The following is a 15,220-nucleotide window of genomic DNA, read 5'->3' as shown; positions in this document are numbered from 1 at the left end:
AGCAATGCAATTTTATTATAAACATGATGCCACACTTAAAAAACATTTTCACTTTCACCAAAGAAGGAATACATCTAAGCAGTTTTAAAAAATCTTAAAAGAAAATGTGATGCAACTGTTAAATACTAAGTGCTTGAACAAAGGTATTTGAGGTAGAAGGACAACTATAATACTTAATATTTAAGACATATTTTGTTCCCAGAAAAAATATTTTTTGCATTTGTCACTGTTTAGAGCTGTTAGGAGATATTTAAATGATTCTTATTTATGAAATGACTGCTATTAATGGCCTGTTTACTGAAGTTAAAGAGTCAATACCTAGCTAATAATTAAGGTAAAGAAGAGGAACACTTCTGTTAGCACCTGTAGAAACAATTATGTGCAGTACTGACAACCGAAAAAACCTAGCCTTTGAAATAAGACAAGGACGTTTGGAGAACAGCAAGCCAAAACAGCAACTTGGCAGGTACTAAAAGAGTTTGTGCCAGGAAGCGAAGTAGTGCAAATTTTCAGGTTAAAATTAAAGCTCAGTGGAGGCTTCACTATGATTTCCTATTCTCCAACCACAGGGAAAATATTAATAATACTGCTGCTTCACATCACTGTCACAAAATGACAATCATTTCCATTCATGCCTAACTTAGATGTGAAACCCTAATCTGAACAATCATGTTCCCTTTCAGATACCAACATAATTAAAAAATTACCAATGGGATTTCATTGTGTAATATTCAGGGAAATGTCAAACCATGTCTTATCCATTGTAGAGCAAGCAAAAACTGAAAGGAATGAATGACACTGAAACTGTGTTTCTCAAGAAGCCATTGATTCCCAATCAAATAAGCAAGATGGCCTGAATGGCTTCCTGTCAGTTTTTAACCTTTCTTATGTTCTTATCAGGTCCAAAGAAGGACTGTAGAGCTTGATGTCCTTCACCAAGGTAAGGGTCAATGAACCACCAAAGCATTCTTCTCTTAGTTTACATTGAGGAATTTACATGTTTGTTTTGCTTCTGGAATTCATGCTGAATGCTTGAGACTTGAGAGACTCAATTCCTCAAGCATCCAGCAGACAGCATCAGAAATCAGACCTAAACACAAAACCAGGATTTGTCATTAATTGTAGATTATCTTTCAAAAATCTCTGGCCTTGGAAACACAAGTAAGCAAATGCAGCTCAGGAATGGCAGTGCTCAGCTCCTGGGGGTATTCTGAGAGGCAACAGTGCACTACATTGTCTGTAGACATTCCTCTAGAGTGATGTCATTCCAGAGTACTGTATCTCAGGATTTGACCAGTTGAAGAACAAACACCTTTCACAACAACTAGTCACACTTCTGACATCCCAGCTGCCAGAGAACACGAAACACGCACTTCAAAAGATTTTCCCTGACTTGTAGCAACGATGAACATTTGAAGTCTTCTTTCAGCTTGAATGTTGTTGAAAACCCTCATGGTTTCATTATTGCCTCAACACAGACTTCAATCTGATAAGGTTTTTACAGTACACTGAGATATAATTAACCCTGTACTGAAAGACATGTAGCCTACTAATCATTGAAAATGAAGTGAGGTCTCTTTGACCATACTGTATACTTTAATGTACCTTTTTTGTAAATTTACTGCCCATTACTTTAAACCACTTACTGTAGGTGCATTCAATATTGCGCCATACCAACATTACACAAATGGGGTGTATTTTGATGCAGCATGCCTCTACTGTCACTTAGGGTAAATGAGATCCCACCTCACAACTAGTGCACCATGCCTGTATGTCCACAAACAACATAAGAAAGGCTACAATGGAGGACAGGCTTTCGTTCCATCTGGCTTGGTTGATTACTAGTAGCCTGATCCCAGAATCATATCCCACTCTTTTGGGAAATAAACCAGGAACGTTTCAGTTTCAACAACACAAGCTTGTTCCACACACCTACATCTCTCTGTGTAAAGACGTACCTCCTGTTTTCAGGTACTAGTATTCATCCCATGTTGATCATTCAGTATTGCGAAGGAGCGAATAGGAAGGGACACTGTATGAGGACACCGTACCAGATGTAACTAATCATTTTGCCAGGCAGTGCTTCTTCAATATGTGTGCCAATGTAGTTTAATTTACTAAACACAAAAATGACCCTCAGACCTAAAAGGAATATTCATGACCAAAAGGCCCACAGCACTTTTTCTTTAAGCAACCAGACATCGTCAGTATTAGTTTTTCTCTGATGTTGTGAAAACTCTGATGTTAACATCTGGGTCTTTTCATTTCCTACTGTATTTTTCTACCTGCTACATTAAAAGATGCAAATGTGGAAAAATTCACAGTGTAAGATGAGGTATTTCCCAATCGTTTGCAAACCACACAATAATCTTAGCTCTATTTCTATTTCATTATAGTTTCAATCTTTAAAATAAAGAAAATAGAAAACAAGAGTCATAGATACCCCATATACAGTACATATGACTGGAGACTCCATATGTACTCAATACACTTTATGATAGAACGTTACATGAGGAGAAACAGACAAGATGTTTGTAGTGAATTCGGCAGATACTCTTAGCAGTATTCTTAAACCACATAATTGAAAACGATACTGCTCACAAAGAGAGAGGATGCTCTTTGTTATGGCATGAGACAATGCCAGGAACTCCACACATCACTATAATAAACCCCTGCTTTACACAGTTGCAAACACTGGGCTTGGCAGCATGTGTTGTGTGATACAGATAAAATCCATATCAACCCCTTTCTGTAAAGAAAAACAGAGGAGTGAATGTAAGACCACCAAGGCTCAGCCTGATGAGCACTGGCATAGATAATCTCCAAGGAAAACCAGTAGGAGCAAAAGGTAGCTTTCTTTCAACAGGATCATGCTTTCAAGGATCTGTAGGAGCAACTACTTGATCATTAAAGGTCCAACGTCACTGCTCGTAAGGGTAGGGATATCAATTCGGTTTTCCTGCCTGAATTTTACTGTAAGTTCGTGCAGCATATGGCCAAACTAAAGTTCCCCCTTTATTTAATTGGTGAAGTAAGTTCTCACTTTTCTGCCTGAAAGCTGTACACCTAGGTTGCTGGTACAGAATGGCTACCACACCATCCTATTATTATTATGTTGATGCATTGATTATTAATGATAATAATGATTATTAATTATAAGGATGATGTGTGTCAAAGCCAAAGAACAAATCTCCTTACACTGTTCAGAGTTAATGGAAGAAACAGTTCAAAGAACACTCTGTTTTATAAATTATCTTGCGATGCATTGGTTTCTGCTGTGCTGCATTTTCCATTTATATTTCAGATACTACTTTAAGTACGTAAAGAGAAGGATTTTGCTTTTATCATAATTTTTCCTCTTAATATTATAGCAAAGACCGCTGAAACCAAACTTAAAAAAATTGTCTCCCTAGAAAATACTCCTGCCTCTAACCAAATAATTTATCACTCTCCAATGACTGTATTGTAGATTCTTGCTTAAGAAAGTCGATTTATAACACAATTAGCTTCTATTGAAGCAGTCTTGTCCTTCTTATTTGATGAAATTGTAAATTGAAAGCAGTTTTGTGTCAACCTAGTCAAGGATCAGGATCAAGTGACATAAAAAAAAACTCATCAGTACGCTTGCAAAATCCCTCTGTTAAACAGTCCTGCTCCAATTTCTCTGCAGTGGAAGAAATGAAAGCCATTCTATGAGGTATTCCCTGAACAACAGACGCCGAGACATTAATGCCTGCTGTTAGGGAAGTGATAAATGAAATTAAAATTGTTTTCATATTATATAATTGCATATTCTTCCAGATGTAGAATTATAATCATTTAAAGTGAAGAAACACTGTAATTAATCCTTATGAAACAAATTACACATAACACACATTATGAACACATTATTAACTTCCTCTTCCATTCAAAAAATATAAAAAGCATAGCAGCTCGTTCTCCTGAGTACCAAGACAAAACATCTCCACACAACAAAAGGAGTAAAGAAATGACTGTTGAATTTCTACATAAAACACAAAAATTTCTACACAAATGATTGTTGAATCACTCAATGCCCAGATATCAAAATCAGCAAAATTCAACTTTCTGACTTTCTGATTTACATTGCATTAATATAAATGTATTACTCACAAAATTAAAATGAACAGTCCAGTCCCACAAAACTACTCAGGATTCCCTTTTTGTCTTCCCTTTAACTGTTCTTGAGTTTGAATAAGTAGCTTAACACAAGGACAATGTTTATTAAGGAGAAGAGGTATCCATCTTTCTTCTACAGTAGTGTTTCGCACTAGCAGCCCTTCATGGATTCGCTCACAGAACCCTCAAAAGCAAAAAAATCTTACATCCCACTGCAAGTGGGCACTAATGTCCTAAGGTAGAACCTAGTCTGAGCAGTTTTTAAAATGATTTAATGAGGTGCTGTGACTGTAGGCCCCACTGTCATTTCTCCAAGAACTGCTGTGAAAATTGACACTGTATGACAATCTACTTGAAGACAGGCAGGGCCTGCTGTTTTGGAACACACTAAAACTAGGACAAGTGGAACTGGTTCAGGAAAGTACGTCTAATACATAATCTGCCAATACTGTACTTTTGTCAACAAGTGGCAGGTTCCCAAGGAAATCTACAATCTCATATTTCAAACATCCTGTTCCACAGACAGTTTCTAAAACTGGTCTGTTGCCAAGAGCAAAACCCAAAAAGGAAACAGAAAAGCAATGGAAGATCTGCACTCTCCTTCAAAAGAACAGTAAAAAAAACATATAATTGCATCCAATCACCTGAGGCAAAGCTCTATCCTGAAGAAATGAGGAAGAAGGACAACACTAAAATTGATGGTATTAATAGTATCAGTGGTTCAAAACCAATAATCTAAACCCAGTCCTTAGGTTACAGGTGACGTAAAAAAAAAAGAAAACAAGATAGGACACGTCTGCGTTCCATATCGACAGATTGTTCCCTGTTAAACAGGCTCCAAAGATGCTACCCTTGAACTCAGAAGCAAAGAGATGACACGAACATAGTTTAGTGCCAATTACTCTATTTTTAAAGCCCTACTAGTGAATTAAATTTAAAGTAATTCCCTAATGTTTTTCCAGGAATACCTGAAGCAAACTCATCTCAACAGCGGAGAGAAAAAGTAAAAGCTACATACTGCATGAAAAACCAGTCTGTCCTCAATTTGCATACTTCATAGACTAATTTCTATGTTTTTGTCTGAATTTGTTTAGTTTAGTAACGAAACAGAAGGGTAGATAATAATAAATTCCAGGGTAAAACGGCAGCAAACATCGTGGTCAACATCTTTTTTTCCCCAAAAGGTGACAAATTAAGAAATTCTATTACACTTATCATTTGAACCTACTGTTTCCCCAGTAGCTTATCTGAAGTCTCGTTTTCTTTTCAGACCTTGAAAGACCTGGCCTCCCTGGGTGAATGACCAGCACTGCTCTCAACTTGCTTCAAGCAGTAGAGCCACTGAACACTGAAACCTAGGACGATATGTCAAAAGATTGATCGGAAGGCAATTATTTTGGGAGATGCTTGCCTTTGAGGGACACCAGAGCCCTAAATCCCATAAGCTTGCCCATGTGTCATCTTCAATCATTTGCTGAATGAAACTGCTGAAGCTCTATGATTAAATCTTTGTCATGGAACAATAAGAATCTGACCTCTTTGAACTTACTTTTAAGGGATCTGCTAGAGAAAACAGAGTCTGGAGCAGAAGATTTGTATCTGAGACAACAAAACATCAGTAGCAAGGATGACAAACATTCATTGCTCGTGCAGTATCCCTATTCACCAGTAAGTTAGCCAGTCAAGCCATGAAAATTTGTTTTCATGAAATTCCTCAAGTCCATGATTTAAAAAGTGAGGAAGGAGCTGAAGGGGTTGTGCTATAGCAGAACAGTAGTCTCTCTGTGAGAACGCTGTACACAGCTTCTTTAACAGCAAAGTCTCCTGCTTGTACCGAGGCAAAAAAATACACAGCTGGTATTCATTAGAAGTACAAGAATGTTAGTGAGAATAGATATTTCAGTCTCTACCTGCATTTCTTTATACACAACTTAAGACTCTTACCAACATGACTCATTAAGAGTACAACTCCAGGTTAAAATGCAACATGCAAATATCCCAAGAAATTGGACCCTTTTCTATGTCCAAGGAAAATAAAGAATGGTTAAAACAAAGCTCCTGGGAGATGTCCTTTTCACATTTTGTCATTTGTTTTGTAGAAATGTCTGAGACTAAGACCAAAGGCAGGCTCAGGTTTCTCATTGCTAAGACAGGGCAGATAGTTGGTCACATAGCACTAGTGATCTTCCTTTATTACCTTGAAGAGAAAAAACAAGAATCACCACAAAGCAGACTCCTGAGATGCTGTATAGAATTCCTGACCTGACCTATTCTTAACACTCGACATTCTTCCCAGATTATTTAAGAACACCAGGAGTTAAGGAATCTAAGTTACAGTTCAGTGTTATTTGTTTTGTTTTTGGCCTATTCCAGTCTTGAGGAATTTAATTTTTGGAAGATATCATTAAAGCTTGTTCTTTCAGCACAAGATGTTCATGTGTTTTGCCTTAGTAACACTTGCAATACTAAACTCGAGGAAGCATAGATAGTGGTTTCATCTATACATATTTCATAATACATACCAATTTCATACTATTTCAGAACTGGTTACATGGGGAAAAACTGAGCCAAACCAAAAAATGAAGACTGATTACAAGTGGCTACTCTCTGCAAAGTAGTTTTGTTCACTGCTGTAAACAGTTTCACAAATCACAGATAGAGTGATGGATTTTTTTCAACAGTGCACTGCCCAGCATAAAATGATGAAAATCCTGCCCTTTGAGAACCCTTCTAATCAGAGGCACAGGTTGCGCTTTTATCTGCCAGATACCATTGGAAATTCTATTGACAAGAGGCATTGCTTAACATGCTTCTACCAAAGAAAAGGAGAAATCAGACCTATGAACTATTGACTTGTTCCTAGCCACTGCACCAGTGGGTTCATACCGAGATGAAATTAACATAATTCATAGCTCACTTCCGTTTGCTCAAGAACAAAACGAGAACCATGGCTTTCAGACAGAAAAAGACAAACCCCAGCCTAGTCTCACTGTTTCGAGTGCTGATACAAAAAGTGTAAAAAAAAAAACACATTAGCTTACACTCTTCACTCCTCCCTCACCATTAAAACAACACATTCCAAGGCAACAGCTGTGAATTGTCTTAATTAATGCAGCTCATACTGATAACACTGTTTCTCATAAATTAAAAGGCTAAGCTCATATTTTCACATGGATTTCGATATGAAGCAGTTTTGTCTGAGCCATTAGTTCTGGGAAAACATAGGAGGCAAGCAGAGAGAGCAGTCTCCCCACATAATGACATTCATTAAGTTAAATGCAGGATTTACCCTTAGCTAATTTAAGGGGGGAATCATCATCATCAAATCATCAAATTCAGTGGGAAACTCAATGAAAGCTTATACATTATACAGATGCAGCCATTCAAAGTGCGCGGTACAGACACGTACCGGAGGTAATTGGCTACGGCGTCGCGCATTGTGACGCAAGATGACGCGCGGTACCGCTGTACGTGATTGGTTGACCGACAGGGGCACTCGTGGTCCGTTGGTCTGTCGTAGAAAGATTTACAGTAAACGTCTTTACTGTGCCCGTTGTAGTATTGAATATTCATATGGAATTTTACCACTGAAGGGAAATCTTAGTAGCTGAGCATAAAAAGAATAGGAGCATACTGTAACGTGTGTGAAGGCCATAAACTATATTAATTTTGGAACATAAACATACAGTATATGGCTGGTCTTGGTACTTTAAAGAAAAAATACACACCAGTATTCCATTTCTCCCTAAACATTTTAAGCATGACAGTTGTTACAGGACAGGTAAGCACCTATTTCTTTCTTTTGAATTCTAAATTCAAATTGAAAATAAGTTCAAACTAATTTTGTTTAAAGATTCTCTATATTTGTTTACTGGCACACACAATAACAGCTTTACTTTGTTAAAATGGGGTTTTTCAAACACCTCATAACAAATAAAAGGGTTCAGTTTGGAGCAGCTTTCCCCTTCTGCAAGTTTCCTCTGGGGTCTGGGGGTCACTCCCTATTTGGTCCCAGGTGAAAAAGCCAGCAAATAAAGTGGCCATTGTGGTTTCGTCCCTTACAGCCTGAACTGGATATTCAAACATTGCAAATCACAGCTCTGGGTTAAAGGCCAAGTTTTTTAGACCACTCATCACATTAGCAGAAATCAAAAACCATACTGGAACACAATGGTCACTTCTACAACAGTAGTTTGCTGAGCCCATAAACCATGCTATTTACATTTAAAAATAGTAAGGAAATAAGTTTGTTGACTGGTTCAATTCCTGGCGTGTTATCTGCTCTGGTTTCCTCCCACTGTGCAGAAACATACTGGTAGGTTAATTGGATTCTGGGAAAATTGACCCTGATCTGACAGCGTGTGTCTGTGTTTGTGTGCATGTTTGTCCTGAGATGGACTGGAGTCCTATCCAGAGTGCATCCCACCTTGCACCTGCTGCTCGCCAGGACAAGCTCCTAGTCCCCTGTGACCCTGAACTGGATGAAGCAGTTAGAAAATGAATAGATGGATGAAATTGTCAAAATAAGTCTTTTGGTATGGATAAGTCTGTTAACTGAAAGGTTAGTGGGTTCACATCCACCCAAAGACAAAAACACTCTCTTGAGCTGTGTGTTGAGTTGCAGGAGTCTGGAATGAACTGCATCCTGGCTTCAAGTAAAAAACAGCTGGATCAATAAAGAGCTAGAAACTAAACTTACGAAATGGTAACCTCTCGTTTGTAACCTTCCTTATGCACATTCAAAAAGACATGATTTTATTTAAGACAAGAAACATTTGAGGGTGCCTCACTGGAGAAGATTACCTGATTATCATCAGCAGGACTGAAAGCAGCCTGTCTGTGAGAAAGGTTGCCAAGAAAACAAGATGTTCTGCTTCAGCCATCAGCAACCCAGTCTTGAGAAACCAAGAAACTGGCTCAATGAGGAACAGAGCACATTCTGTACAACACACAGGGCCACCATCCTGGACCTGGACCATCACATCTGTCTGATCCATCTGGGTAATTGTTTTCAGGGACTTCACTGGCTACAGCACAAGAAATTCCCAAAAAAATAACCTGCCTATCAGCAGAGTGACTGTAGCTTGCTGTATGCATGAAGAGGAAAACAATCTACTTGCTTGGAGTCCATTCAGGGGAAACATGCTGACAGACAAGACTGACAAGTCATCTTCGGTGGCTACAGAACATCAGAGGAGGTGGCGGAGAGAGTAGGGAAGTGTTTTATCCACCAGTAAATGCCATTTTGCCCTTGACAGGCCTGACCGAATACAAAGTTTGCCAAGAAGGTGATGTGGCGATCATTACGTTGGCTGTTGTGTTGTGCAATCCAACCAGTAGCGAAGGGAAGCAAGGAGGAATGTCCTTTAACATAAGAAGGACTTGGGTGCAGATTGAGGGCATCCTAATTTATCAGCGATACATTGACAAAGTCATGAGCCAATGATCCTGCAAATCAACTTGGAAGTGTTGATTTCCCAACAGAACAACACAAGGCCACAAAGTGCTGGGGTGACAATGTCAAAGTCTTGCTGTGGCCAGCTTTTTATCCTGATTTAACTCCAGTAGAACATTTGTGGGAGCACTTTGCCAACACTTTCAGCAAGACAGGTCTCTGTGTGAAAACTGCCAGGACTGTGTTAATCATGCTCAATAACTCTAATAACTTTGTAATATGTTAATTATTATAGTTTCATACTTCATATTGATACCTTATACTTCTTTCTCCTGATTTTGTTTAAATATTTTATTAAATCACATATAAGGGGTGTTTCTCTTACACTTCACTATATGAGTGAACATTTAAGGGCATTTGCTGTTATATGTTACTCATGTCAGATGTAAAACAAAATGCACTTGCAAACACTGTTCAAGTGGTTGTAAAACTGAGTCCACTCCTTTATTCCAAACCTGCCATTCAAGCCCTTAATTACAATCTCTTCTTCTCAATCACACCCCTAGGTCTTCCCAGCCACTTCAAACACACTCCCCTAAAGTTTTGGGGGAAAAAATCACACAGCTGACCCTGCCTGAGCTGAATGGATGGTTTCTGGTAGAGGTAATATTAGCAGGATATCTCCCACCCTAGACGGATTTGGTTTGAACAGCTGTCATTCCCCCTCCTCTCTTGCTATTATTACCTGATCAAACAAGATGAGATGAAATCCAACTCAAGACACCTTTCATATTTAATTACACAAAACTTCGTTCTAAAAATTCAAATTGTTACTGTTGTAGTTTTCACCTAAACTACTGTACATAGCTGGTAAATTTCCTTTCACTTAACCATAGAAAATAAACGTCAATGGGCTTCTCACTTCATTCGAAGTGAAACCTCATGGAGCGGTTCTTTACAATAGATATTATCCATAACACACTGAAAACAAGAGTAATCATATAGGGCAGTAAACAGCAGCATGGAAAGATGAACTAAAATGTAATGACGCTGTAACAACGATCTAACCTCGACCAAACACTACATATCTCATACAATGGAGATGCGGCAATGCCCTGAACTAGGCACGCTTGGAAACGATTTTCCATTTAAAAGGTTTAAATTTTAAGTGAGAGACAAGACATGATAAATAATTCTGCGCACATTTATATTTGTGTGTCTTAAAATGTCAGTCCATGTCCACTTAATATTCCGATGACATATCTCAACCTTAAAACAGTATTGCCGAGCCGATTCAATCTTCAATTGAATAGCTGTTATGCCTTGCAAACTAAACTGTTCCATATGGCACATTAACGCTTTCGGTTTATAATACCGCTGGAAAGAGAAATGCGCTAATAAAAAAAGATCATTCTGACATTTTTTAATTCGCATTTGTAAACTGCGGTATTTGAACATTTCGGTAAGGGTAACGCGAAATCCTTAAAACGCCAGGAAAAATAGTCAATGTGCAAGATAGCGCCCGTTTCACAGAGCGTCAGCATTTCATATCTTAACACAAAAGAACATTGTTTCAAGTGATGATTTGAACATGCTTAACCAATACTTTTATTTAAATGAAATGAAACCCGTACTGCATTAATGTGGTCTAAATCGAATCAAACAATTAGTTTTGTGCACAACTGTGCGATACAAGCTTGCTTCTACAATATAAAGAAAAGGCTAGGGAACATTTTACTCATTCGACTGAAGCAAATGTTGTCGGGTTTTCTACAACGGCGTAGAGGGCTTTGCACAATAAAGACATTGAAGCTAGCTGCAGAGAACTATTTAACCAACAAGGTCACAAAATACGAAAAGCCCAGGTAGAGATCAAAGAGTCTTAACACTAATCTGCACACTCAAACAAGTTATAGCCTGTTTTCAGTGCAAGAAAATGCATCGAATATAATTTTCCCGTACCTTTTGTCGTAAAATCGAATCCTCCCCGGTATGACTATATTCCAGGGTGAATTTGCTAATATTTCCCCGCGATTGCAGTAGTTGGGCAGATCTAAATGAAGAGTTTAGACGTTGATTGTTCCGAAACAAGGTTGCTCCAGGGTCGCCATGTCGGACCGACTGCCTTTGAAAACAGGATTACATGGAAACTATAACAGGAGATTCACATCGAGTTGCTAACTCGAACAATAAGTGGTCCATACTGCCTCCAGCCATCGTAATTGGCACTGCACCTAACAAATTCCAAGGGGTTTTGCAGGAGCAGAATTTAGATGAATAGCACCACCTAGCCTAATTATCGATGGAAAAAATAGTATTCTATAACAGTAGTTCAAGTAGCCGAACACTTGTAAATAACATTTGTAGAATAAAAAACGAATTTAACAGCAATCATGCAGTCCACATGTCTGACGATTTAGAACGCTTTAAATTAAAGTTCCAGTATCTAATATGTGCTTTCTGTCAACTATTGAAAATTGAAGTGTGGGGAAATTAATTAGAAACTATTGAAAGACTGTGTTTTTAACTTGGAAGTAAAAAAAAAATTCTTACACTTATATTGCGCTTTTCTAGACACTCCAGTCAAAGTGCTTTACAAGTAATTGGGACTCCCCTCCGCCAACATCAATGTGCAGCACCAACTGTATGATGCGATGGCACCCGAAGTGCACCAGTATAGTCACCACACATCAGCTACAGTATCAGTGGGCAGGAGAACAGAGTGATGAAGCCAATTCATTAATGGGGATTATTAGGACACCATGATTGGGCAGGCCAGGGCCAGGACACCAGGGTAAAACTTCTACTCATTTCGAGAAAAGTCCTGGGATTTTTAATGACCATGGAGAGTTAGGACCATGGTTTTACGTCTGATCCAAAGGACGACGTCTTTTTACAGTATAATGTCCCCATCACTATACTGGGGCATTAGGACCTACACAAACCACAGGGTGAGCGCCCCCAACTGGTCCCACTAACATCTCTTGCAGAAGCAAACCTTAGCTTTCCCAGGAGGTCTCCCATCCAGGTACTGGCCAGGCTCACACCTGGTTAGCTTCAGTGGGTTATCAGTTGTGAGTTAGAGGGTGATGTAGCTGCTGGCAAAAAAAAACTTTAATGTAATCTCCACTTCCTAGTAATGCAAAACCAAAACAAAAGTTGTGCTTGGGTCACTAAATGGAAGAACACATACAGCTTTACAATATCCCTGCCCAACACTTTCTAAAAAGAACTTGTTTTAATTTAGGTTGAACTTGGTTTTAAAATGGATGCACAGCTGTAAAAGTTGATCAATACACAGTCATTTCAGGAGCCCCACCAACAGCTCGGTATCACTGGAGCAATGGGTGAACCCGGGACCTCCTTTTTCCCTACAGCGTTTTATACTGCTGTAATTAATTTGAAACCTGTGTACAACTGTGTTCACGCTATATGATCTTTTAGAACCTGGTGAATTCATATTATCCAAGAAGACCTCAAGGCCAAGAACATTGTGATCTGAATAAGATCACAAGTACTGGCATGTACAGTATGTCAATTTTGATGGGCAGCCACATTCAAGCTCACATAGCCAGCTAGTTAAATCCCATGTCAGCACTCAACAATGGTAACTGATTTCCAAGGCCCCACAGTGAAAACAACAACAAAAACGAACACCTGCTACCTGTCACAGAGGGCTTGGATCAACAAAAAAAAAGTGTGTGAGTCAGCTTAGATCATTCCACAACAACACAAGACCTTGCTTAACACGTAATCATATCCATTTCAGTGATTAAAAAGGACACAAAGGAGCATTATGTTATTCACTGGAAAATACATCTAGCGTTGTGCTGGCATTCAAACCCCTCAGGCAAACTAGAAATGGCACAGAAAATGATGCCACTTACTACTTCCTACTACTTCCTCTGCTGGAGGTGATTTGTGTCAGAGCGATATACAGTACCTATCAAAAGTATTCACCCCCCTTGCACTTTGTTACATTTTACTGTGTTTCAATATGGAATCATAATGTATTTAACGGATTGCATGAGTATTCACCCCCTTTGAGTCAATATCTGGTAGGGGCATGTTTGGAAGAAATTACAGCCATGATTCTTCTTGGGTATGTTCTACCAGTTTGGCACATTTGGACACCGCAATTTTTGCCCATTCTTCTTTGGAAAATTGCTCAAACCCACTCCAGTTGGATGGGAAAAGTTGGTAAACGATAAATTTAAAACTCCTGCCACAGATTCCTGATTAGATTGAGGTCTGGCCTGTGACTGGGCCACTCCAGAACACTGACTTATTTCGTTTTGAAACCACTCCGGTGTGGCTTTGGCTATAGTTTTGGGTCACTGTCCTACCTGAAGATCTTCTCCCAAAATGCATGTCTGCCAGGATTTCTTTGTACTTAGCTGCATCCATTTTTCCATCTTGACAAGTCTCCCAGGATCTGATGCAGCAAAGCTCCCCCATATCATATCATACCATATCATACTGCCACCACCATGCTCACAGAAGGGATGGTGTTCTCAGAATTAGGTTCACTGTAATGCTTTCATCTATCATAATGCCTACCATTGTGGCCAAAAAAGGTCTTGTCAGACCTTAGAATCTTCTTCAGTCACAGAACCTCTCACTGGCAAAGTGTAGTCGAGATTTGATGTGAGTTTGTTTTTAATCACTCTCCCAGAAAGCCCAAATTTACAAAGCAACAAGGCAATTGTCATACGTAGTTTCTCCCATCTCAGCCATGAAAGACTGTAATTCCATTAGAGTTGTCATAGGCCTCTAGGCAGCCTCTCTGACGAGTGCCCTTCTTGTCCAAATACTCAGTTTTTGAGGACTTCACAGTTTGTGGCATATTTTCCACATTTTTATAACCAATTTTATTGTGCTTTGGGGGATATGTAATACAGTACCTTCGAAATGTTCTTCTGCTCTTCCCTGATTGGTGATTTTCTATAACCCTATCCTAGATTTATGTTGATTTATATAGATAATATAGATTTATATTTATGTTTTATGTTGATCAATAGCAAAAAACATCCCAAGTGCATTGTACTTTTATACTGTAATACAGTAAAATGTGAAAAAGTCCAAGGGGGATGAAGACTTTTGATAGTCACTGTTTATGTTTGATTAACAGTTTGTAGAAACAAATTATTTTCTATACCCAATTGAAGTGAAACAGTCCACCTCCAGCACAATAAATTTAAAATCCTTTTGTGGTTTAAAATGTGTTGTGAAGGGATGATTTTCATAAGTGTTAATTCATCTGTATTTTAAACAAGTGTAAATTTGCTTTGAACAGACATTGGTGCATGTTTTATTTGCATAACCACAGCTGTTTAAGTAAGAAATTAAATGGTTCATATTATGAAAAGGGCCTCTGACAATCTACTTAAATTGTCTGCAACACTTGGAATTAAAATTTACATACTAAATTATTGGAAATCTGCTACAGACAAACATACTGGTGTACACTTTCGTTTAAGCAATATTTTCACCAGTTCCTTTAGTTTAATAGGGAGTAATTAATAGATAGCAGCAACATTGTTCAGCATTTAACCTGTACATACATTTAGATACAATGATGCTCTGAAAACTACCCTTCATAGCTTTAAGTGGAGAATACAAATGCTTTTTCCAATAGCTGGATTTCCAATGGATGTAGATAATATGCAAGGAGAGAACAGCTCAGAT

At 38.5% G+C, this 15,220-nt stretch overlaps 1 protein-coding gene across 4 annotated transcripts in view; it reads right to left on the bottom strand.

Annotated features, from left to right (window-relative positions):
• The window catches only part of farp1 (FERM, RhoGEF (ARHGEF) and pleckstrin domain protein 1 (chondrocyte-derived)), a 110,323-nt gene extending 98,631 nt beyond the window's left edge, over positions 1 to 11,692 (bottom strand). For 3 of the 4 annotated variants that reach the window (XM_088604093.1, XM_088604119.1, XM_088604111.1), the window contains exon 1: positions 11,495 to 11,692. The gene's annotated coding sequence lies outside the window, so the exon portion shown is untranslated. Of the gene's footprint in view, positions 1 to 4,131; positions 4,335 to 11,494 lie in introns of those variants that run through there. The other variant, XM_088604101.1, reaches the window with a different exon arrangement.
• Between the last annotated feature and the right edge of the window lie 3,528 nt (positions 11,693 to 15,220).

This window comes from Lepisosteus platostomus, chromosome 2, assembly GCF_059453375.1.
Source record: "Lepisosteus platostomus isolate fLepPlt1 chromosome 2, fLepPlt1.hap1, whole genome shotgun sequence".
Taxonomy (NCBI): Eukaryota; Metazoa; Chordata; class Actinopteri; order Semionotiformes; family Lepisosteidae; genus Lepisosteus; species Lepisosteus platostomus.
Note: the sequence above shows the minus strand (reverse complement) of the source record. Positions and strands in the feature narration are given on the sequence as shown.